Source organism: Myxocyprinus asiaticus, chromosome 2 (assembly GCF_019703515.2).
Source record: "Myxocyprinus asiaticus isolate MX2 ecotype Aquarium Trade chromosome 2, UBuf_Myxa_2, whole genome shotgun sequence".
In the NCBI taxonomy this organism is placed as follows: domain Eukaryota; kingdom Metazoa; phylum Chordata; class Actinopteri; order Cypriniformes; family Catostomidae; genus Myxocyprinus; species Myxocyprinus asiaticus.
In genome coordinates this window covers 56,726,462-56,752,313 of record NC_059345.1, presented here as the reverse complement: position 1 = coordinate 56,752,313, position 25,852 = coordinate 56,726,462, and the positions used below count along the sequence as shown (strand labels likewise).

Below are 25,852 nucleotides of genomic sequence, written 5' to 3'. Positions count from 1 at the left end.
GGTAGGTGTGACCTGGTGCTCCACCTATCTTGAGGCTGGCAGCTAATTCCAGTTAAAATCAGTCAACATGAACACACTAGGGTGCAGTTTTTAGCGAGCTGGTGCAAATTTACCTACATCTGTACGATCGTTCACGTAGAGACATTTTCTAAGAACATGTCAAATTTGTTTGTTTAATTATCTACAAAAGGAATCAGATCTACTCAGATAGTCTTAAGTGCCCATTAACTCTTTTGTTTTATATGCTGCTTCACTCGTGTGCCTTCTGCAGCGAAAGCCATTCACACATCTGCCCATAGTAAGGTATGCCTATCATCATTCTTTTGTCTATTCTTCCAATTAACACTCTTTTATACACCGGTCTTTGCAGTTGTATCAGTGCCATCATAAATTACCAAAACATACTCAATCAGATGAAAAGCCGCCAGTGGGGGTCCAACTAGTGCCAATGGTGCGGCACAAACCGCAAAAACTAGGCCGACAGATGCTCAATGACAGCCTGACATTGGTATACTAAAAAGTAAATCTTTATAGTTTATTTAATGTTTATTACAGTTGGGCACTGTTGATTTACTGTCCAATAAACCTGCACAACAGAGGGCAAGCAGCAAGCTGAGCAGCAACAAAATGGAACGGAATGAAATACAGTATATACCAGTGGCACTCAGTCAGAGGTAAGGGAGGCTGAGCCTCCTAAAAATTTATTCAAAATGAACATAACAACAACAAGTAAATGAGCAGTTTTAATAAACAATTGTTTGATCAATTTACCTATTAATCTGCATATAATGTAAAAAAAAATAAATAAATCCCTGAAAGAATTGGTATGTATGATGGCATAGAGCCTCCTCATGCAACATCATTTGCTTCTATCCAGAAAGCAGCTGAAAAAAGGCAAAACGGAGGGTGCATCTCAATCAGCTCCCTAGTTCAGTAGTCAGGGCACTGATCAGTCGGCCATTTGGGCTGTCCCAATCGCAGAATCGTTCCAGTGCACTAAAATGTTCTCTCCCTAAAAATTTCCAGAATGCACCGTAAAAACCAGGGACCATCATTGCTCACTATGTCGTTAGGTCTTCTGTAGTCTCTATAGGCATTAGAGGATGAACGGAAGCATAGATATTTAATGTCAAAGCCTTATTTTCTCCTTGATATTTCATCCATAATATTCATGAATGGGAAACAATCTTTTAAATATTAGAGTTTTTAGAAAAACTTAAAAATACACTCCTTTGTATATTTATTTCTTAATGAATGCAATTTATCTTTCATAATATCTAGTATTTACACTGAAGAAGCATGATAGTGTAATTTATACAGCAATGTTGCTGATTAAAACCAGCTGTGTTTAAAAGCGCGACCTCGTAATCGTGTCGCAGGTAACTGAGTCAAAAGTGTCCCAATGCTCAGTGGATGAACACCTTTGGATTATATTCAACTCAATGAAGAAGCGGAGGATGGACTTGCTGTACATATGGGTGATCAAATTTGCTTGAAACTATAATCAGTGGCGAATTTGCGACAAGTTTGTGGCAAATTTGCATGAACTTTCGATTTTTGTAAGGGAAGATATCAGGGAGTGATTCAGACAGTCAGTATATCTGTAAGTTAGTGTTTATACACACCCTTTCCATTTCTAAACTTCTCTCTATTCTTTTCTGGTACCTGTCCCACTCTCCCATCCTCCCTCTTTTCATTCCATGATCTTCCCTTCTTCTTTTCCTCTATATTCCATTCATTTCCCACAACTTTTACTTACTAGTTCTCTTTTCCTTGCTGGTAAAAAAGTAGGCCGTACTTAGTGTTGTCAAAAGTACCAGTATTTCGGTACCAAGTCAGTACTAAAATAAAAAAGATATAATGATACCATTGATTCTACAGTACCAGTAGTGCCGAGCACTGACTTAATTTGGTACCCGCAGACCGTTTTACTGACACACGTCTGCTTTCAAATTCTCACACGCTTATTTGAGCTTGAGCTCTGTTACTCCTTTTACACTGATATGCACAAATAATCAAATTAAAATCGTGATATGTCCTAGTGTGATTGTTTAACCACGAAATGCTGAAATCTTAGTCTGTATGAGCTGCATGAGCTTTAAATGAATGTGTGAAGCAGACCGCTCATACACTGGAAACTCCACAGACTATGATAATCATTCCTTTTGCATGAGAAATGACAGAGCAGAGCACTAATCCACACTGTAGCATTATTGTTCCATAATTTATATAATTAAATCACAGCATTTGCACTTGTGAAGGTACTGCAGGGGGTCCATGGAGAAGATAATTTCAATAAAAAAAATGTAAATAACTTATGACAATTATATTTCTAATGAACTTCACTAATGTTCTGTAAGCATTATATAATGCAATGATGTTAGTTAATGCGCTTAATTTCATAAAAGTTATTACATTATGAGTCTAGGTTAGGGACCCTGAGTCTGCAGAGGTTGAAAACCCATGATGTAGATTAACCAGCTTAGACTAGCTAATGACCATAAATGACCAGCTTGGACCAGATGGAAACCATGTTAGACCATTAGAAGCTGGTTTTAGCTCTTTTAAAGCAAAATACTTATGCCTACTCTCATTCAACTTAAACCTAATTCTCCCCATTTACTACCCTTCCTCAATTCTGTCTTCCCTTTAATAACTTTCCATAGCTCTATTCATCCATCATCACTCATTTAATGAATCTCTCTGAAAATATCACTTTTCATGCATCTTATATTGCTGCACGCCAGACTAAAACAAAATATGACTGTTTAAGTGTTTGTGTGTGTTCAGAACTGTGAAAGAGAGGTTCAGTTGGGTTAAAGTTCATGGAGCTCTGCAGGCCGCTAGGCTTGACACAAATATAAAGACCAGTGGACAGGCGAAGAGGTGGCGAGACAGAGTAAATTAAATACTGAGAAGGGTCAGCATTGGCAGTGAAAGCACAGAGGAGATGACAAAAGACAAGGTGGTCTAGAGTATTAGTTTGTGTGTGTCTTGAGTGTGTCTTTTCCTGTTACCTTCATGTCTGTGATATATCGAGCGCTGTGCGTCGGTATTGGTCCATCATTTTTTTTACACTGATTTATTGCTCATATTTCATATAGGATTTATGAAGTACAGAGGAACTCTCTTGCTCACATTTAAACTGCCTCTCCATGCTGTCTCTTTGTATTCCCATCACTTTCCACTCTATCTGTCTTTCTAACAGGATTTTCTAGTCCTGTGGTTAAACACATTCCATATTTCAGGCACACAATTTCATTCTCTCTTTTTATTCGCTGTCTTTTTATTTTATTTTATTTTTTTTTACATTTGTTGCCTTTGCTGAAATTCTCTATGACATTTTCATTTTTAAATATTTATTTTGGTGCTTTTTGCTTTTGCTCACAACACAAAACAAAGAACAAAAAACAACTGCGGCAGAACAGAGACAGAACAGATGAGGGACATACATAGACCAAAACAGTGTTTAGGCAGGGAATACAGTGACAAATTTTAAATATTTGAAATACATAACTATTTGAGTCATTTATACTTTGTATAAATGTTCAAATACACTATGCATTTTAAAATAAAAATTACAAAACAATAAGTCTTTATAATAATAATAATATTATAAATGTAAAATAATAATAACTATATGCATTATCATGAAATATTTTTAAATGTATGAAAACATTCAATTATAAATACATTAAATGTTATAAATTATTATTAAAGTAATTAAAAAAATATAAATAAAATAAAGTAAAACAAAATAAAGTGCATTACCAATTATTTTTACCCTAAAAATAGTTTGGATATTAATACGTTGTTGATGATCACAGATTGCAAGTACGTATATTAGGCAGCAATTAAGAAACTGTCTAGGAATGCATTTTGTTACTTATTTTGAGATGCTCCAAAACCTGCCTCTAGACTTTGTCAAATACCCTTTGTGTGTCATTGTTGAAATATCTTTTTCCAACTCTTTTAACCCCTCTTTTTTCCTTGTCACACCACATTTTCTCTCTTTCTCTTGTGGAAAGAAAAGGGTTGTGCATTAGGCCTTTCCTTAGGGTGACCCAGAATCTGCTGTGCACTAGGTATCCATTCCAGGTGGACCACAGTGTGAAGTCTACATGTGTTCTGGTCTGTAAGTGTGCGTTTGTGGTAAAAGTAGATCACTGTCCGATAAGTAGTGTTTCAGGATAGGCGAAACCCTCCTGTTCCAGACTGCTCAACAACCTGCTCTCTATTTACACTTTCAATATCTTAACTTTAAATTGCTGGAGAGTAGTTGATGCATTACATGTCCATAGATTTTTTTTATTTATTGTAAACCAACATCAAGCTTTTAGCTTCAAATATAAATATATTTATAAAGGAAAGTATCCTGTAAGTTTTGCACCATTTTTCACTTATTTGCCTTCACCAGTTCATTTTAAATGGTCCTGCAGTGTGGCAGATGGATTTTTTAAGTACAAATATTTAAGACAAATATATATCTCTGTTCCTATATGTGCACAAAAAAGTATGCATGATAATTATTAAAAAAATGATTCTGTTAAAAATTCTAGATTGGAGTACAGCTTTCATGTATCACTATCATGTCAGCTAATCAGGATCTCAGAACAGAAGTAGCAAATAAGGGCGGTTTCACACCTAGTTCGTTTGAGCACTTCAAACGGTCTCGGAGAGATATAACGTTGTAGCAAAGGTTCGTATTTGGATCAAAGGAGGAAGTGGGAGCTGGTTTTCACAGTCCACGTGAGTCAGAGTTTTATTAACAAAATAATAGATAATCACTTTGCAGCTTCACACTCAAAACCAAAAGTCTGCTTTGCAGCATAAAAGATAAGACATGTCCGCTTTTCAGCACAACACTCTATATGTAACACTCTGGTAGCAGACACGTAGTCTCTGGTCTGTATTTCTCTCTCTCTCTTTCTGTGGACTGGGCCGTCTTTTATCTCCCCTGACTCTCACTGTAAACATAGAAAAGGTAATTAGTCACAGTTCATCTCAGGTGGATGTCCTTACTGCTTTCTCTCCCACCAGATGGGTGCTCGACCACGCCCTCACCTCCACATACCCCCACCGCCCAACTCAGGCTGGGGAACCATCCAGACTGCCCCAACCCCCCCCCCCCCCCCTTTTTCTGGAGAGGAAGTCTGCGACAGCCATCTGTGCCCCGGTCTGTGGACCACCTCGAACTTAAATGGCTGGAGTGCCAGATACTAACGGGTGATCCGGGTGTTAGCATCCTTCATGCGGTGGAGCCATTGGAGTGGGGCGTGGTCCGAACAGAGGTTGAATGCTCGTCCCAACAAATAGTAGCAGAGTGAAAGCCTTTTGGCACGGCTCCGTCCACTGGACCAGGTCTGGAGCTCTCTTTTTAGTGAGATCAGTCAGCGGGCTGGTGACGTCCGAATAATTAGGCACAAACCTTCGATAATAGCCAGCCAGCCCCAAGAACTGTCTCACCTCCTTTTTGGTCTTAGGTCTTGGGCAGGTTGCAATCGCTGCAGTTTATCAATTTGGGGTCACACCTGCCCAAGTGGGACCCCAGATACTGTACCTCTGTGCCCTGACTACTGAACTAGGGAGCTGATACTGTACTAGTACTAGTACTGTACTAAGTCTGAGGCAGTGACCTCAGAATGGCCCCAAGATGCTGCATGTACCGCTGCCAATCATTACTGTAAATAATGATATCATCCAAATAAGCAGCGGCATACGCAGCGTGCGGTCTGTGGACCCTGTCCATCAGACGCTGAAACATAGCCGGGGCCCCAAACAAATCGAATGTAAGGGTCACAAATTGGTGTAATCCAAACGGTGTGGAGAAGGTCATTTTCTCACAGGACATCGGCATTAAGGGGATCTGCCAATAACCCTTTGTTATGTCCATTGTCGAGTAAAAGCAAGCCATGCCCAACCGATCGAGCAGTTCGTCAATACGAGACATTGGATACGCATTAAATTTCGACACCGCATTGACTTTTCTATTATCCACAGAGAATCAGACCGAGCCATCGCTCTTAGGCACCAGAACCACCAGGCTGGCCCAATCACTGTGGGATTCTTCTATTACTCCCATATCGAGCATGGCCTTTAATTCTTCCCGTACTACATGTTTCTTGTGTTTGGGTAAGCTGTAATGTTGCCAACTACAGTTGTGCTCAAAAGTTTGCATACCCTGGCAGAAAATTTTGAAATTTTTGTGAAATTTTGACATTGATTTTGAAAATATGACTGATCGTGCAAAAAAACTGTCTTTTATTTAAGGATAGTGATAATATGAAGCCATTTATTATCACATAGTTGTTTGGCTCCTTTTTAAATCATAATGATAACAGAAATCACCCAAATGGCCCTGATCAAAAGTTTACATATCCTTGAATGTTTGGCCTTGTTACAGACACACAAGGTGACACACACAGGTTTAAATGGCAATTAAAGGTTAATTGACCACACCTGTGGCTTTTTAAATTGCAATTAGTGTCTGTGTATAAATAGTCAATGAGTTTGTTAGCTCTCACGTGGATGCACTGAGCAGACTAGATACTGAGCCATGGGGAGCAGAAAAGAACTGTCAAAAGACCTGCATAACAAGGTAATGGAACTTTATAAAGATGGAAAAGGATATAAAAAGATATCCAAAGCCTTGAAAATGCCAGTCAGTACTGTTCAATCACTTATTAAGAAATGGAAAATTCGGGGATCTCTTGATACCAAGCCAAGGTCAGGTAGACCAAGAAAGATTTCAGGCACAACTGCCAGAAGAATTGTTCGGGATACAAAGAAAACCCCACAGGTAACCTCAGGAGAAATACAGGCTGCTCTGGAAAAAGACGGTGTAGTTGTTTCAAGGAGCACAATATGACGATACAAAAATTAGCTGCGTGGTCGAGTTGCCAGAAAGAAGCCTTTACTGCACCAATGCCACAAAAAAGCCCAGTTACAATATGCCCGACAACACCTTGACACGTCTAACAGCTTCTGGCACACTGTAATTTGGAGTGACAAGACCAAAATAGAGCTTTATGGTCACAACCATAAGAGCTATTTTTGGAGAGGGGTCAACAAGGCCTATAGTAAAAAGAATACCATCCCCACTTTGAAGCATGGTGGTGGCTCACTGATGTTTTGGGGGTGTGTGAGCTCTAAAGGCATGGGGAATCTTGTGAAAATTGATGGCAAGATGAATGCAGCATGTTATCAGAAAATACTGGCAGACAATTTGCATTCTTCTGCACGAAAGCTGCGCATGGGACATTCTTGGACTTTCCAGCATGACAATGACCCTAAGCACAAGGCCAAGTTGACCCTCCAGTGGTTACAGCAGAAAAAGGTGAAGGTTCTGGAGTGGCCATCACAGTCTCCTGACCTTAAAATTATCGAGCCACTCTGGGGAGATCCCTAACGCGTGGTTCATGCAAAACCCAAAGACTTTGCATGACCTGGAGGCATTTTGCAAAAGACGAATGGGCAGCTATGCCACCTGAAAGAATTTGGGGCCTCATAGACAACTATTACAAAAGACTGCACACTGTCATTGATGCTAAAGGGGGCAATACACAGTATTTAGAACTAAGGGTATGCAGACTTTTGAACAGGGGTCATTTCATTTATTTTTTTCTTTGTTGCCATGTTTTGTTTTATGATTGTGCCATTCTTTTATAACCTACAGTTGAATATGAATCCTATAAGAAATAAAAGAAATGTGTTTTGCCTGCTCACTCATGTTTTCTTTAAAAATGGTACATATATTACCAGTTCTCCAAGGGTATGCAAACTTTTGAGCACAACTGTATGTACAGTTCTTTGAGGTTAGTGTGGACGGGGAGAGGCGGGAACATATCAGATAAACTTTTTTGCAATCTGGCAACCTCCGTACGTTGTGACAGCGAGAGGTGGCCTCCACAAGGGACCGGAGTGAACTAAGCCTCACCTCCCAACCGAGCTCCTCTCTCTCCGGAACTACCATCACCAAGGATACGGGGACTGCCTCTCTCCATAGTTTTAGTAGGTTGAGGTGGTAAATTTGACAAGCCCCGGCCCTATCTGTACACACTACCTCATAGTCGACTTCCCCAACTCGCCGTGTGACCTCAAAGGGCCCTTGCCACTAATTTAGAGCTTGATGTGGGTAGTAATACATGTACTTTATCTCCCTGTGCAAACAACTGTAGCCGAGCTCCCCTGTTATACAGCTGGGACTGACATTCTTGAGCCTGTAGCAAATTCTCCTGTGAGAGACACCCCAGTGCGTGGAGTTTGCTCTCAGGTCAAGAACATATTGAATTTCATTTTTGCTTTGTGAAGGTCCCTCCTCCCAATTTTCCTTCATGACGTCTAACACGCCATGGGGCTTATGCCCATATAATATTTCAAATGGGGAAAACCCTGTGGAGGCATGCGGGACCTCTCGCACTGCAAATAACAGAGGTTCCAGTCACTTATCCCAATTCTGAGCATGTTCATACACAAACTTACGAATCATATTTTTTAAGGTCTTATTAAATCGTTTGACCAATCCATCCGTTTGTGAATGGTACACTTGTCCAAATCGATTTAATACCCAATAATTCGTACAGTTCGCATAGTGAACATGACATGGAAGTAGTGCCCTGATCAGTGAGGATTTCTTTCAGAATCCCAACTCGGGAGATTATTCTGAAGAGTGCCTCCACAACACTACATGCTGAGGTGTTGCAAAGAGGCACTGCTTCTGGGTATCGCATTGTGTAGTCCACCAGAACCAACACAAAGCGATGCCCGCATGCGACCGCTGTAATAGCCCGACGAGGTCCATGCCAACTCGACGAGTGGCCGGCGGATTCACCAGATGACATTCATGGCATGTTGCACACCACCGGCTAACATCCCTGCAAATGCCTGGCCAATAGAAACGGCCATGAGACGGTTTAGTATTTTCCCCTGTCCCAAATGATCCACCATTGGACTATGATGAGCCACCTGGAGCAACATTTCCTGATGGCTCCTTGGTACTAACAACTGGTGTATTTTCTTTTGTCTGAGCGTCCTGTGTCACTCGATACTACTGATCGTTTATAACTGAAAAATACAGATATATGAGTGCAATGCACAGCTGAAGGCATTGACCATCAATTAATTTCACTTGGTCAAACACATGCTTAAGAGTCTCATCTCACGTCTGCTCCAGAGGGAAATCAACGCTTCCCCCTCCCTTATGTCATCCTGACATGGAGCAGACGGAGTAGACGCCCCGGCTCCGCCTCCCCATCAACGCATTGCACACCCCACACCATCTCACTGTATTACAGGACCCATCCACACACAACCCCTTTAACAATTTGGAAAAAGCCGGCCAATTAGTACCCAAAATTAGTGGATGGTTGAGATGGGAACTAACCACAGCCTCAATGTTATGCTTTTGACCCCGAAATAGAATAGTGATTGTCACTGCAGGATAATCGTAAATATCCCCATGCACACACCTCAACTTCTTTCGATTATTTGTATCCAATGCCCCATTTTGAACCAAGCATTGATGAATGGAGGTTTGGTTACAACCTGAATCCACCAAGGCTTGATTTGTAGCCCCCCCCCCCCCCCCCCCAATACTCATGGGTATTTGGTACATCCCGGCTCTATCGGGGGCAGCCTGTGGAGTGTCAGGGACCTGGATCAACGTCCCCACCTCCATCACCGGGCACTGTTCACGGACATGTCCCAGCTCCCCGCAACTCAAAAAAACTGGCCCAAACCTAATGCCCACACCAGTGGCGGCAGCTTCCCCCACCTGAGAGAAAGAATGGGTAGAGCCGGGGGAGAGAGAAACAGGAGTGTTAGTACACCCCTGAGGCCAGGGCACCGGTCTCGGGGGATTGTTCCACCATTTCCGGGGGAACGGGATAGGTCGGGAAGAAGGAGGGGAGGGGGTGGGAGAGGGGGTGGGACCACAGAGAGAGAGAGAGAGCGGGCGCGCCGGCCTCGGGGTACACCACTAAATGGTCCTCTGCCAACTGCACTGCTTCATCCAGTGACGCCGGTCAGTGGCACTGGACCCACTCCGCCGTTCCTTTTGGTAGTTGGGAGATGAATTGTTCCAGTACCACAAGATCGATGACACCCCGATGTCGCTGGGCTCCTCAGCCAGCAACCACCACCAGCAGGCATCATAGAGCTGTTGAACGAAGGCAAATGGGCAGCCAACTTTGCTCAGTGTCAGGGATCGGAACCTCTTGCAATGGTCTTCGAGACTGCGGCCGACCCGCTGCAGGATGGCTTTCTTCAGCTCAGGGTACCTCAGGAGGTTGTCGACTGGGAGTTGTTGGGCAGTGAGTTGGGCCTTCCCGGTCAGCAGCGGTAGGAGGTGGACTGCCCATTGCACTCGCGGCCATTCAAGAGCTTGGGTCGTGCGTTTGAGGAGCTCCAGAAAGGCCTCTGGGTCATCTTGCACCCCCATCTTTGCCAGCATCACATTGGGGTTTGCTGCTGCCAGGGTCGCGGGGTACCGGGGTACCAAGCTCTGTAAAGCCTGTCAGTCCTCCTCTTGGCCTCGAAGGAGCGCCTCAAAGTGCTATTGCTGCTCCGCCCACAGATCCATGAGGTGTTGAGCCTGGTGGATGCTGGTGAGGGATCGGAACACTTCCTCCAGCAGTGAAGACAACTCCATAGTAGCGTACCCTTCCTCCTTAGCACCAGTGTAGCAAAGGTTCATATTTGGATCAAAGGAGGAAGCAGGAGCTGGTTTTCACAGTCCACGTGAGTCAGAGTTTTTTTAACAAAATAATAGAAAATCACATTGCAGCTTCACACTCAAATCCAAAAGTCTGCTTTGCAGCATAAAAGATAAGACAGGTCCACTTTTCTGCACAACACTCTATATGAAACACTCTGGTAGCAGACACGTACTGTAGTCTCTGGCCTGTATTTCTTTCTCTCTTTCTGTGGACTGGGCCGTCTTTTATCTCCCCCGACTCTCACTGTGAACATAAAATCGGTAATTAGTCACAGTTCATCTCAGGTGGATGTCCTTACCGCTTTTTCTCTCCCCAGATGGGCACTCGACCACGCCCTCACCTCTACAAACCTGTATATGTGAACAACCTAAATGATCTCAGACCCCCCTAAAAGGTCCCACAAACGAACCTCCAATTGTGAGTCCTTTTGTGGTTCGATTGATTTGTTTGATGTGAAGGCAAATAGGTACCAGTCCGCTTTGCATTTCGTTATGGCATAAGTACCTCGGGGCTTTCCATACATAACTGTTTTACATAAGCGCCTGATCGAGATTATTTGATCTAAATGTGATTATTGTGAATTTTAAATTCAAATAAAATTTTACTGTTTGAAAAAAAGGAATTTTAAGTGAATAAAGAAATACCATGATTTCCACAACTGCAATGTGTCTCATTTTCCTGTCTTGTTGTATTATCTGAGCACTCCAAATGAACCGCAGACTGGCTGAACTCAGAGCAGCATCTGAAGAGCACGTGAAGCTCTGTGATGCGCGCTGTTTGTGTGTCACATCGGGTCATTCTTATGCTTTCCCCAAGGACTCTTATTTTGAAAAGACTCTTAGTTTGACATTTTTTATCTTCCTCTTATGTCTGTCTTCCTGTTCTTTGCCCTAACTGTATCCCAGGTGTTCCTCGTCTCCTTGTTATCCCATGTGCATATAGACCCTCTTGTTCCTTGTTTGGTTCTTGTTTGTATGTAGAGAGCCAGCATACCTCCTTCACTGTATCCTCTTCTTTTGTTCAAATTAAAGTTCTCCATTTGGATCCTCACTCTCTCGTCTCTTCCCTGCACAAACCGTGACAGAAGAACCGACCCCAATATGGATCCAGCAGAACAGATTGAGGGGCATTCCCAAGGGTCCACTCCTGCAGCAGAGTAAAGCTTCACATTTTGGAATCTGGACACTCAATTGAACTGAAATGAGAGATCCCTCAGAGCTATGTTCTGGTTTGGACTTGGTGGCCCTGTGAGGAAGTTGGTCCCTTTGGACTGTGATCGTCTGTCTCTTCAGGATTTTATCATTGAAATCTTAAGGGCTGACCTTCTGCTCTCAGCTCCGGTGGTCTGGGAGACTCGCTCGATGGAGGCCCCTCTGCTTCTAGCTCCGGTGGTCCCAGAGATCCCCTCGATGGAGGCCCCTCTGTTCCTAGCTCCAGTGGTTCTTGAGGCAATGGTACATGTTTTGGGTTCATTTATACATGCAGTGTTAATGACACGCAGAAGGAGACGCCCACTTACTTTATTCCGGTGGAGAAACATATTTTCATATACGCATAGAATCTCAAATGTTTTCCTTCATGCGTAATAAGGGTTCATGGTAGAGCCTTAACATTGGAGAGCCTTAACATAACATGTGAAAGTGAAGAATTTAGGACAGATGTACTGTATATTTCTATTGTATAATATAATTGAATAGATTAGAATAGAATTGGCTGTCGGGGTTATATTAAAAATGGTGTACATGTAAAGTTGACAAAAAAGGAGAGACATATTTTAAGTATTTGGAAATATTTTAACACTAAAAATAGTTTTTCTCATGTCATTCTACCCATGTGCAATATTTGAATTTTTTAAAGCCTTAAAGGAAATCATATTGCCCTTATGTTTATTACTTAAGGTGTATATGTATTAAGCACACACATAAATACACCTGAAGTAGTATGACAATTTATCATCATAATCACAATTATATGTTTAACAGTTTATTGTTAGCCAGATGTCATAATTGTGACTGCCATGGGGTCTGAGTTCTTAAGGAGTTGTGGTGTGAACAACAAAGGGTCTGAGATCACATCAATGCAAAGAGGACCAAAAAAGAAACTGGGTCCTCTTAAGTCCACTTACATTGTGAACACCAAAAGCACTGAGGTCATTTGCAACTGGTTCAAAAATTATATGTTTCTTACAGTTCCAAGGATGGGATTTAAATGTAAAATCTGTAATTGACTTAACTTGACTACTAGTTTGTAATTTAGAAGGCTTGCAAGAGGACTGCATAGCATAATAATATGTGAGCAAGAGTGTGTGTATGATTGATATACCCAGAGAAACAGCTAAACACAACAAGTCTGTCATAAACTACTTGAGTTTGCAGTGTAATTCTTCAGCCAGACGGTGCAATGTAAGATAATTTGTGTACTGCAAATAAAGGCACATTACTGTTATAGTCCCGCATCTGTAATCTTTAAATTACTTTTTTATCTTGGCTTCACAACTTTTCTGTCTGTTAGGCTTTTCTCTAAATGTAAAGCTTGTTTCTACCCTGATTTTGTATGTCCTGTCTGTGTGCTTTTCCTGGGCCAAATGCCCTCATGCAGAAACACACCTGCATACATGCACATGTTCTTATTGCATACATACAAACATCATAGAGTTTTTAATTAGAGCGCAGTTGTCCAGGCTGAGGGAGACTGCAGACTAATAGCTCTGGCCATGATTAGAGCCTTCACAGCTGGCTTACGTCTGCCATGTCCTTCTCCCCAAATTTAGATATGAGTTTAGCCTTTCTTACTGGGCAGAACACCACAACTGATTTAGTTTTATGAGTAAAGTTGGCATAGCGTTAGGAATATGTCTCCTGTTGCCATAGCGATGAGTTCTGTGCCAATTTATTAAGTGAAAGCAAAGAGTAATTTGGTCTATGTCTAGAAGAAAATAGAGAAAATAGAATTAGATATATAGACTAATAATGGAAAGTGTTCTTTTCAGTATGAATAGTAATGCGGTCAGTGCAGAGGTGCTGTTTTGCTTGCTTGCTTCTCTCTCTCTCTCTCTCTCTCTCTCTCTCTCTGTCTCCCTTTGTCTTTCTCTTTCATTTGTTTAGAGGTGAAACAGTGAAATTGTGGCACAGTAGAAAGGTGTTTACCTATCTGTCACTCACTCGATGTTGGTGTCAATGTAGTGACACTAGGGGTCACACTTGGGAGCCCGAGACACCTCTGGTCTTTGATAAAAGGCCAATGAAAATTGGCGAGTGGTATTTGCATGCCACTCCCCCGGACATACGGGTATAAAAGGAGCTGGTATGCAACCACTCATTCAGATTTTCTCTTCGGAGCCGAACGGTCATGCTCATTGAGCTGAATACTACTGTTCATTCACCTCTGCTGGATCTGACGGCGCATTTCAGCGGCTTCTCCCTCCTCTGCACTGGTGCACTGCAGAGAACGCCCCTGGGCGCTTCGGCAGAAAAACTAGAGAGTATATTTTCTGAAAGAGCATTTTTACCCTCTAAAGGAGTATATATTTCTCTAAAAGAGCGCACACACGGAAAGTCTTTTTAAAGACGCGTCTTTTTAAAGATGCTTTTCCGATTGTGTGTTATTCCTGGTTGCGCTCGTTATCTCTCGCCTTCTGACGGTCACGATCACTGTCTTTCGTGCCTGGGCACTGCTCATGTGGAGACAGCATTCGTGGATGGTCATATTCTCATTGCGAGAATATGTCCATGGCAACGTTGTGGTCGTGGCTTGCCTTCGTAAGAAAGCGAGCCACCCCAGAGGCTCCCGCCTCGGTCCTTTTACCCACGGGTATGAGGTCAGCGCAGCTAGCACTGGGGCCGATTTGGGGACCCCAATGGGACCGCCTCCGCCGGGTATCCCCCCGCGGACCTCCCATTCCCCAGCACGCTTGTCTGCCCCGATCGGGCTTCCGGGTGAGTCCGCCGGCTTGTCTAACTGCGAGTTCGACCTCTTATTCAGAGCCCGCGAAAGTGATGAGCTCTCAAGCGCAGAATCGGAGAGCAGGCTTGTCCAGTCGGAAGCCTCAGCTGGGCTCCTCCCTTCGGGGTCGATTGCCCAGTCACAGGCTGACGCGGAGATGACGACATGCTTTCCTGGGCAGCCGCGAGCGTCGGTTAGAGTGTATCTCACTGCTCTTCCCTGAACCCTTGCGGCTCGGTGATTGGTTCCTGGGCTCGCGGCGCTGCTCAAAGCCACGCCCCGCCCCCGTTCCTTTCTTCCCGGAAGTGCATGAAGAGCTGACAAGGTCGCGGGAGGCCCTTTTTACTGCCCGGTCCCGATCTTTTCAGCTTCCCCGCCCTCACTACCCTCGATGGTGGGGCGGCCAAGGGCTATTTGGCAATTCCCCGGTGGCTAAAGGCGTTCGCGGTGCACCTATGCCCGCAGAGCACTGCCACCTGGCGCGGGTGCCCAAAGCCCCCGTCCAAGGCCTGTAGGTTTACGTCGTCTCTGACGGCTAAGGCCTACGGTGCCGCTGGACAAGCTGCCTCCGCCCTGCACGCCATGGCTCTCCTGCAAGTCTGCCAAGGCACTAAAGGAACTGCACGAGGGTAGTTCCACCCCGGGATTGATGCAGGAACTGCGCTCGGCGACCGGCCTCGCTCTCCGAGCGACGGAGGTCACGGCGCAGTCTCTCGGGTGGACGATGGCCACACTAGTGGTCCAGGAGCGCCACCTTTGGCTCAACCTGGTCGAGTTGGTGAGGCTGACAAGACACGATTCCTTGCTGCCCCATTTCCCAGGCGGGCCTATTCAGCAACATCGTCGAGGACTTTGCCCAGCAGTTTTCGATGGTAGAGCAGTAGATGGATGCTAGCCGGCATATCCTGCCCCGGCGCGGCTCAAGATCCCGCACCCCGTCTACTCATCGCCAAGGGCGTCCCCCTGCAGTGACTGCACCGGCCCCGGCGTGGAGCCCACCGCAGGAAGCAGACGCCACCCGTCTCGCAGCTGCCCAGAACCCGTGAAAGGCTTCAAAGCGCCCTTGAGACGGGCGACCCAGGGACAATGAAACCCACTGCTCTGGAGCTGGTAAGCAGATCTCCATCTTTTTGTTACCTTCTTGCATTTAATTGTGCTGCATGCCCAAGTGGCTGCAGTACTCATGAGCTCAGCAAGTGCAGTTTCCTTGTTCCCTGGGTCACATATCCGGTGTATACGGCCATCATCACGACCACCGTCCACCACTCTATTTGGCAGGTTTGGCGCTCCAGCGGCGGTCTCCCGCCCCTGAGCACCCAGCTGTGGCACAAATCCGCCCCCAATGTGACAGTCTCCACGGGTCTCTCAGGGAAGGGGCACTATCTGGCACCCACGCCCAGACCTCTGGAATCTCCATGTCTGGCCCCTGGATGGGACGCGGAAGACCTAAGCTGTCTCCCACCTGCGGTGGTAGACACGATCACTCAGGCTAGGGCCCCCTCTACGAGGCGCCTGTATGCCTTGGCGGCTGTTTGCTGAGCGCAGTTCCTGCATCAATCCCGGGGTGGAACTACCCTCGTGCAGTTCCTTTAGTGCCTTGGCAGACTTGCAGGAGAGCCATGGCGTGCAGGGCGGAGGCAGCTTGTCCAGCGGCACCGTAGGCCTTAGCCGTCAGAGACGACGTAAACCTACAGGCCTTGGACGGGGGCTTTGGGCACCCGCGCCAGGTGGCAGTGCTCTGCGGGCATAGGTGCACCGCGAACGCCTTTAGCCACCGGGGAATTGCCAAATAGCCCTTGGCCGCCCCACCATCGAGGGTAGTGAGGGTGGGGAAGCTGAAAAGATTGGGACCGGGCAGTAAAAAGGGCCTCCCGCGACCTTAAAGGGAGGCTGTCCCCTTCCACCTTGAAGGTGTACGTTGCTGCCATAGCAGCACACCATGACGCAGTTGACGGTAAGTCCTTAGGGAAGCACGACCTGATCATCAGGTTCCTAAGAGGCACCAGGAGGCTGAATCCCTCCAGACCGCGCCTCGTTCCCTCATCGGACCTCTGTAGTTCTTCAGGGTCTACAAAGAGCCCCCTTTGAGCCTTTGCAGTCAGCCGAGCTTAAGGCACTCTCCTTGAAGACTGACCTCCTGACTGCGCTCACTTCCATCAAGAGGGTAGGTGACCTGCTAGCATTCTCTGTCAGCGAAATGTGCCTGGAGTCCAGTCCAGGTTACTCTCACATGATCCTGAGACCCTGACCGGGCTATGTGCCCAAGGTTCCCACCACCCCTTTAGGGACCAGGCAGTGAACTTGCAAGTGCTACCCCAGGAGGAGGCAGACCCAGCCTTGTCGTCGCTGTGTCTGGTGCGCGCTTTACGCATCTATTTGGATTGCACGCAGAGCTTTAGAATCTCTGAGCAGCTCTTTGTCTGCTTTGCTGCACAGTGGAAAGGAAGCACTGTCTCCAAGCAGAGGATCGCCCACTGGCTCATTGACGCCATAACTATGGCATATGTCGCCTAGGACATGCCGCCCCCGGTAGGGCTACCAGCCCATTCTACCAGGGGTGTAATGACTCTCTGGGCCCTGGCCAGGGGTGCCTCTCTAACAGACATTTGCAGAGCAGCGGGCTGGGCAACACCTGTGCAAGGTTCTACAACCTCCGGGTGGAACCGGTTTCGTCCCAGGTAGTGGCACGCAACACAAGCGGATAAGCTCGGGATAGCTGGCCGGGTGTATCGCTTGCACATAGCGCCTTCCACCTCGCTTGGAGCTGAAGACGTGCGCCATTAATTCCCAGTAGTGTTCACAAACTTTGTTCCCTGGTTGACTTCCTCCAAGCCCTGTGGCAGTCGAGTATTCGGAGAGACTCGCTGCCGGCCCAGTACACGCGCTAACTAAGAGCCCTGTTCTGGGGTAGGTGCTCCGCATGTTGCGGTTCCCTGTAAGGCTAACCCCATGCGGTCTATATCTTCCGCTATTTCGTTTCCCTGCTGGCAAACTGCGTCTTCCTTGGGCAGAGCCCCTCTGCCCCAGTCTCCATGTTTGTAGTAACTCCTCCCCCATTGGGCAGGATCTACCTTGAAGGCTCTCCACATGGTTGGAAAGACCATGTGACGTATTTTTCCACTTAAATATCCCCCCCACTCTTTGGGTGAGGTGTGGTCTCCACGGTGTCTTCCCCTTGGGAGGGACACCCCCCGACTAGACCTGGCGGCCCAGTCGGATAATCCCCCTTCTTTTTTAGGGAGTGGAAAAAAAGAAGGGGAAAAGAGGCCACGACTGGGTTAAGCCTGTCTCTATCTTTGGGTAGTCGACTTGTCCCCAAAAAGGGCCGTTCGACACTCATAACTGTGTCAGGGGAGGTTACGTGTCGACCTGGTGTGCTGGCTATGAGGCACACAGCAAGTCTGCCCACTACACACCGCCAGTTCACGTAACACCGTTCAGCCTTGTGGCGTTTTGAATAGGGACCCCTAGTGTCACTACAACGACACCAACGTCGAGTGAGTGACAGATAGGGAATGTCATGGTTACTGGTGTAACCTCCGTTCCCTGATGGAGGGAATAAGACGTTGTGTCCCTCCTGCCACAATGCTGAACTACCCGCTGAAATGGCCGGACCTTATATCGGCTCCTCAGCATAAAACCTGAATGAGTGGTTGCATACCAGCTCCTTTTATACCCATATGTCCGGGGGAGTGGCATGCAAATACCACTCGCCAATTTTCATTGGCCTTTTATCAAAGACCAGAGGTGTCTTGGGCTCCCAAGAGTGACCCCTAGTGTCACTACATCGACACCAACGTCTCGTTCCCTCCATCAGGGAATGGAGGTTACACCAGTAACCATGACGTGTTTTTTTTTACTGGTCTCATCTGCTCATTTACATCAAACAAGTTAAACTTAAAGGAAAAGTTCACCGATGATTGTCATTATTTACTCACCCTCATGCAGTTTTAAACCTGTATGCCATAATTTTTCCCCATTATTTTTTAATTTTTTCATTTGAGTAACTTTTCCATTGTTTTATTGTGTTTTTTTCCTTTTTGAAGCTTGTCATTTCATGAGGTCAATAAAGCCTAATTTGTCAAAGCACCTTATAGGTGAATGAAGCCAGTGTTTATACTACACAGTGTGTCATTTAATTTTACAATTAGTTGAGGGTGAAGTCAAGGAAGGTTGTCAACTCTTTCGCTCAAAGTTAACCATTTTTGGGGGGCCTGGGTATCTCAGCAAGCAAAGACACTGACTACCACCCCTGGAGTCGTGAGTTCAAATCCAGGGCATGCTGAGTGACTCCAGCCAGGCCTCCTAAGCAACCAATTGGCCCTGTTGCTAGGGTGGGTAGTGTCACGTGAGTTAGCATGCTCGTGGTCACTATAAGGTGGTTCTGGCTCTCATTGGGGCATGTGGTGAGTTGTGCGTGGATGCTGTGGTGAATAGCATGAGCCTCCACGCACACTAGGTCTTCGCGGTAATGTGCTGAGCAAGCCCGTGTGATAAGATGCGTGGGCTGATTGTCTCCAAAGCAGAGGCAACTGAGATTCGTCCTCCACCACCTGGATTGAGGCGAGTCACTGCACCACCACAAGGAATCAGAGCGCATTGGGAACTGGGCATGCCAAATTGGGGAGAAAAGGGGATAAAAAAAATAAGTTATACATTTTTAACGTTAAGATAATAGCCTAGCCTCTCGTCAGATTGCACATATGATTGTAAATAAAGAACATCACACAACACTCTATGAGTTGATAACTTCTCCAAAGTAAAAAATGTCAGGGATGTGTGTAAAAAGGAGAAATATCATCAAAAGAACACCTTTGCAGAACATCAGCGCATTTCATCATCATTTTTCGGAGAACTAAAAGAAGCTTGTTCATTCAGTTAGTATTAATTAGCCCTAAGAACTGTGTATGGAAAAATCTGCATGAAGATTTTTTAAAAATGTCTATTTTTGTGTTCCAAGGAAAGAATAAAGGGTTTGGAACAACATGGGGTCAGTAAATAATGTCAGAATTTTGGGGTGAATTATCCCTTTAATTAAAATGTATTACACCCCTGTCTTATTATATAGTAACTCAATCTCTGCTTCCCTCTCTCCCTCTGTAATTATAAGCAGGATCAGGTCTTCAGTAGTTACACTCAAGCTCTGTCAGTGATCTATGGTACTGTACTAAGCAACTCATCTCCTCTCTATTTTCTCTTCACTTTCTTTTTAACAGTTTTCTTCATCCATTCTTTGTTGCTCACACCTTGTTCACTCATTCTTAAACCCTGTCTACACCAATCAATGATGCTGTCTACATGCATCTGTCGCATCTTGTTGTGCCGACAGTAATCAGATGCCACTACTCCTGCCAGCAAGGCAAATGAATGGTTTAGAAAATTTGCTTTGATGCGTCTCAAATGTAGACAGCCTCAAAGCATTGTAACGCTACATTGCTCACATCCAGTGTAGACAGGGGGCTCTAAATGCATAAGCCCGCAAAGCACAGTGCTATGCGCAAAGACCATGTGCTACATCTTTTTGTGTGAGTGCTAATTCTAAGCAAAATTTTCGTGCCAGCGCAAAGCACAATTGGGCGTGTATGGAAGTGTTTGCGCTATCTGTTGGTGTATGCGCGCAAACTGTGGGTGTATTGTTTGCTAATGAAGTGCAATTTGCCATTTTCCTAAGCAATAGGTAATTGCGCTAAGGTGTTGCAATACCACGTCTGTTTTCAGTGCAAAGTCCAAATTCAGTTCCTGAATTTGCAGTTTGGCAATTCCACCAGCAGGTGGTAATAAAGTTCATGTCTAAACTCTGAAAATATAGTGGAACATCAAATGATGTCCATGACAATCACAATTATGAAACAAATGTTTATGAGATTTGTGTAAGTTAAGTCAAGTCATTTTTATTTGTATAGCGCCTTTCACAGTACACATCATTTCAAAGCAGCTTTACAGGCTTTGAATCAGGCATTAACAGACGATAACACTGTAATATCTATAATGTCTTAGAGTCATCATTGTGTAGTTTGATAAAATACGATTGTGAATTGTGTTTAAAAATAAATAATTAAATAAAAATTGAATTTATAACCCCAGTGAGCAAGCCGAAGGCGACTGTGGCAAGGAACACAAAACTCCATAAGATGTTGGTTAATGGAGAAAAATAACCTTGGGAGAAACCAGACTTACTGTGGGTGCCAGTTCCCCTCTGGCTAACATCATGAATATAATGCCAATATTATTTATGTATAGTGCAAGTCATGGTTTAAAATTATTAAACTAAGTAAGTGTTAAGGGTCAGTGTTTAAAACAAAGATTTTGTATTCACATAGATGCAATTGTCCTTTGTTAGTTGGCTGATGAAGGGTTTTGTTGGCAATTAATTGATAGTCTATGTATTCCATTTCAAGAGTGTAGTCCATCATTAGACCGAAGTGATGCAGGCAGAGATCAGTTAGGTGCATCGCAGTTCAACCTGGCCGGTAATTTAGGTGAGGTCTATCCTAAGTCCAAGGTTCAGACAATGGCATATGAAGTATCCCATGTCTTATGGTTGGAGTTGGCATCAGTTCATCCTCTGAAGTCCATCGTAATAGACTGAAGTGATGTTTGGCTGGCACCGGCTGCTATTAGTCATCATCACACAGCGACACATAGAAGTGGAGTCCGACACGAAGCAGGAATGGAGCTGGATCCAGCCGGTTCTGGTGACCTCAGGATAGGAGTCCCAAGGTTGAGACAGGGAAACAAATAAAATAATATTAGCATAGATGCCATTCAATTTATTGCGTTATAGATCATGATCACTGTTTCTGGTTCCGGCAGACCTAACTAAAGCAGCCTAATTTTGAGTTGAAGGATAAATTAGGTGTATGCCTGGCTAAATAGATGGGTCTTTAGTCTAGACTTAAACTGAGTGAGTGTGTCTGCATCTCGAACAGTTTTAGGGAGACTATTCCATAGTTTAGGAGCCAAATATGAAAAGGATCTACCTTCTTTTGTGGATTTTGATATTCTAGGAACTATTTACAGGCCAGAATTTTGCAATCATAATTAACGTGAAGGAATATAGCATGGTAGAAGGTCACTTAAGTACTGTGGAGCTAGACCATTCAAAGCTTTGTATGTAGTTAACTGAATTGTAAAATTAATATGAAATTTAACAGGTAGCCAATGTAACGATGATAAAATGGGGCTAATATAATCATATTTCTTGGTTCTAGTCAGCACTCTGACAGCTGCATTTTGAACCAATTGAAGTTTATTTATTGAACTTGCTGGACATCCTCCCAGTAATGCATTTCAATAATCTAGTCTTGAGGTCATGAATGCAAGAATTAGTTTTTCAGCATCAGCAACAAAACTTATCTAAAACTATCTAGAGGTTATGGCTTATTTTTCAATTATTATTACAATTGTATTTATGATCTAATTTGTATTGGTATTTTCCCACCTGATGTCGTAGAGTGATTTTAAGTCACTTTTTTACCACTTCATTATTTTGATCATATTTTCATTTCGTTTGAAGTGTAATTTGAATTTAGAAATAATTTTGGTTTAATTTTTTTGTTTTAATAAATGAATAAAATTTTTCAAACTTCAGAAGTGAAGTGCATGCTGATAAAATCACTGTTTATACTAGCCATGACTTTTGTGTCAGTAGATAAAAAATATTAATAATACTTACTTAAATTCTCTATTATTTAATGGAGACTACATCCTCAACCACATTTTCTATGTGTATAAAAAGAATGTTTCACTGCATAAAAGATGTAAATCCATATTTCTATTCTTCTCATTCATTGCATACAGTCCATTTACAGCTTCTTACAAATGTGCTGTCTTTGTTTATATCACTGGTGCTTGAAAGAACAAACTATATAAAAGAATGCAGATGCTGCAATAACTGGAGAAGAACCTCCAAATTAAAGTGCACCTAACCCACTTGCACCTAGACTTGGCATATGCTTGCATAAAAATACCAAAACTTCATGGCCATGCCCACTGACTTCGTGATTATGACTTATGGCATAGTGCTGTGCTTAGCGCTAGTGCTCTTAAAATAGTGCCCAGGGTGTTACACTGAAAATTTACATTCTTGTACTTTAAGATAACACAGCATTGAAAGTGCCTGGCAATCAGGAGAATATTTCATTGTGTGCTTACAACAAAGATTTTAACGCTGCATATTGCATCCACTTTAGATAGAGCCAATAAGGCGACATTATTCTGCCTTCCCAGATTGCCTAGCGTTAATGCTCCTTAAGACCCCTGCTCTTGTCTAACACCTCATTTAATTTGGATGTATGTAATGACCTCTTTGGTTTTGCTCTTTGTGAAGTCTTATCTCCCCCCTGAGAGTTTCATCCTGAGCATTTATTGTCTCTAATCTGTACACTTGTTAGCTGGATTCATGTTTAGGTTGTTTTTTAAGTATAATTTTTTTATTACTCTCAATACTGTTTTGCTTTGTGTTATTAGAGGCTGTTTCCGAATTTTGATTGTGAATTTATGATTATGAAACAAACACTGCACTTGTATCCAATGCTCTGTTTAACTTTACATTGGAGTTTAGATAAAGTATTACCTAGGAAAATTCTTCCCTTTTTCTGTTTGTCATCTTAATCCTCCACTACTAAGTGGCCCAGTGGCTTAATTAGCACTGCAGAGACAACAAGTCACTGGGGTGTTCCTTGACGATTAACTTGAAATGACAGTGTGTGCTGTTCTGTGGTTTAAGGAGATGGCACACTGAAAAAGACAGTGGACGTGCGACGAGCTAAAAACAATGGAAGAGAGCACAGAATGAGATAACAAGAAGTGAAAGATAAGAAAACAGTGTCTGCTGGATTGAAAACATTTTCTAGTTTGCTAAATACCAATCAAATTGTTCAAGGAAGAGGAACATTTTTAGGAAAATTTGGAGGGAATGCAGAGATGCAATGTATTTAAAAATAACAGTCTACCAAAAAAAGCTCTAGGTAGAAATGTTCTAGATAACAGTCTAGATACAGAGAAAGAGAGAGAGAAAAACAAAAACTCTGTTATTATGCAACATGAATCACACGTGTGGTCGGCATGTTGTTTCCGTTAGTTCCGGTACACAAGGATCGGCGACATTATGCCAACTCATGGACTGCCATCATCTCCTATCAGATATGTTTGCATCAGCTCCAGTTCAGCTGTTTACCCCTGTGGCGCACCCGGAAGCATATCACATTCAGAAGCATGTTGTGTTAGCAGCAGGTGAGACTTGGGTTTGGATCCCATTGAGACCATGGAGTAACTGCGATAGCATAATCAGTGATGAGCTCAATTCAGATGTTGCATTTTCACCTCTAACATAACATTTTTACTCAACTAATGGTTAGTGTTAGGCACACGTTTGGGTTGGGTAGTAAAACAGGCATTTTTCTTCACTGTATTAATGCCTGGACAGATGAAAACAACTCGCTTCACGGCTTGCTTTTGGCGCCCTTATGTGGACATCACACCCGGAAAATGGAGCTCACACGTGCCCATACACCCAACAACACTTATCGCTTTGGCCGATTTTAGCTGAAGAAAAATTTATCTACGTTTTCCGAACTCACTGTGAGATCAGTCTGTATTATTAAGTGTAAATGAGATTTAAGCTTTAGGTTTGGGTGTGAGATTGAAGAGAGTGACAGCTGTTGGCTTCTTGAGCTGACTTGTTTATAGGAGTTGCTGACAGACTGACAGAAGCTGGCATGTCATCCCATCAACCATGCGGCCCCAATCACACACTCACCTTCAATTTCAGAAAAGTGCTTACATACTCTTTGGCACATGGCGGGTTAATGAGCTTCAACATTCAAAGTAAGCTAAATAGATAATGAAGGCATGAAAGAAGAAAAAGAGTAATGTGAGGATGTTAAAACATACATGAGAAGAAAATAAGAACCATGAGATGATAGATGGCATTTTAACATGAAAAAGATAGACAAACCAAAATTAATGTAATGTTGAATGAAAAAGAGGAAAGGGGGCTGTGCTGTGACAATATTGAGGCTTGAAACATACTCTATGCAAACATATGCAAGTATGTGAGTTCAATTTCGTTCGACATTGTGTTTCAAAATGTGTCAGACAGCAATTCATTACACAACGCAAGTACTGGTTCAATTATCAACATTGCCACAAGGGGCACTATAGCAGGCAACAGCAGGAACTGTCTTTAGGAATGGACTGGCCATCGGGAGCACTGTGACTTTTCCCGGTGTGCTGGTCAAGTAGTGGGCCACTCAAAATACTCAAAGTGTGACAAAACGGTGCTACCCGATTAAACTGCGCAGCGTATCCGCCGCCAGCCGCAGCGCAAGAGCAGAGCGGGACACGTCTCTATCACACACACAGCACCCCATCAGATGGAAAAAACAAAGAGAATCTTGCTGAGCAAGTTAGTTGAAGTCAATTTGGTTATAGCTAGCTACCTAAATAATAATACACTTTTTTTTTAAGGGAACTCCAAGTATGTCTCCCTTGAGTACTGAGTACAGAATTCTGAAGTAATGCAAGAGTGAACGTTAATTATGTTTAATGAGATCATGCACTTGCAGTGCGTTTTGCCAAGCATTTGCTTAAAGTATGTTTCTGGGATAAGACCAAGTTTTTTCAATTTCATTTTACACATTGCACAGACTGAGATAATGAAAGAGTCAGACCATCTGTTACTGTGTTTATGTGTGTGTGTTAGAGAGAAACAGTTGCAGATGTCATCATATGGTTATCAAACCTGTTAGAGTTTTCGCAGGTTGGATATGACAGGAAGATCTGAGGAAACAACGAGTGAATGGGTACCAACATTTTGAAGATCCAAAAGCACATAAAGGCAGCATAAAAGTAATCCATACGACTCCAGTGGTTAAATTTATATCTTCAGAAGTGATATGATAGGTGTAGGTGAGAAAGAGATCAATATTTAAATCCTTTTATTACTATAAATCTCCACTTTCACTTTCACATTCTTCTGTTGTTTTTGGCGGTTCACATTCATCGTGCACATCGCAACCTACTGGGCAGGGAGGACAATTTAGATAAAAAAATGGCATGTGTTCTACATAATAATGTAAGTACTTTTAAACAGTATAAATTATGCATGTAAATAATAAACAAATGTAACAAAAAATATACAGTATATGCAATATCATACATGCAATTTCGAGACATTTATTGATGCAATACAC

General features: G+C 43.6%; 1 protein-coding gene across 6 annotated transcripts in view; it reads left to right on the top strand.

Annotated features, from left to right (window-relative positions):
- Window positions 1-25,852, top strand: part of slc8a4b (solute carrier family 8 member 4b) — a 100,738-nt gene that overhangs the window by 45,838 nt on the left and 29,048 nt on the right. The gene's annotated exons all lie outside the window — the stretch shown is intronic.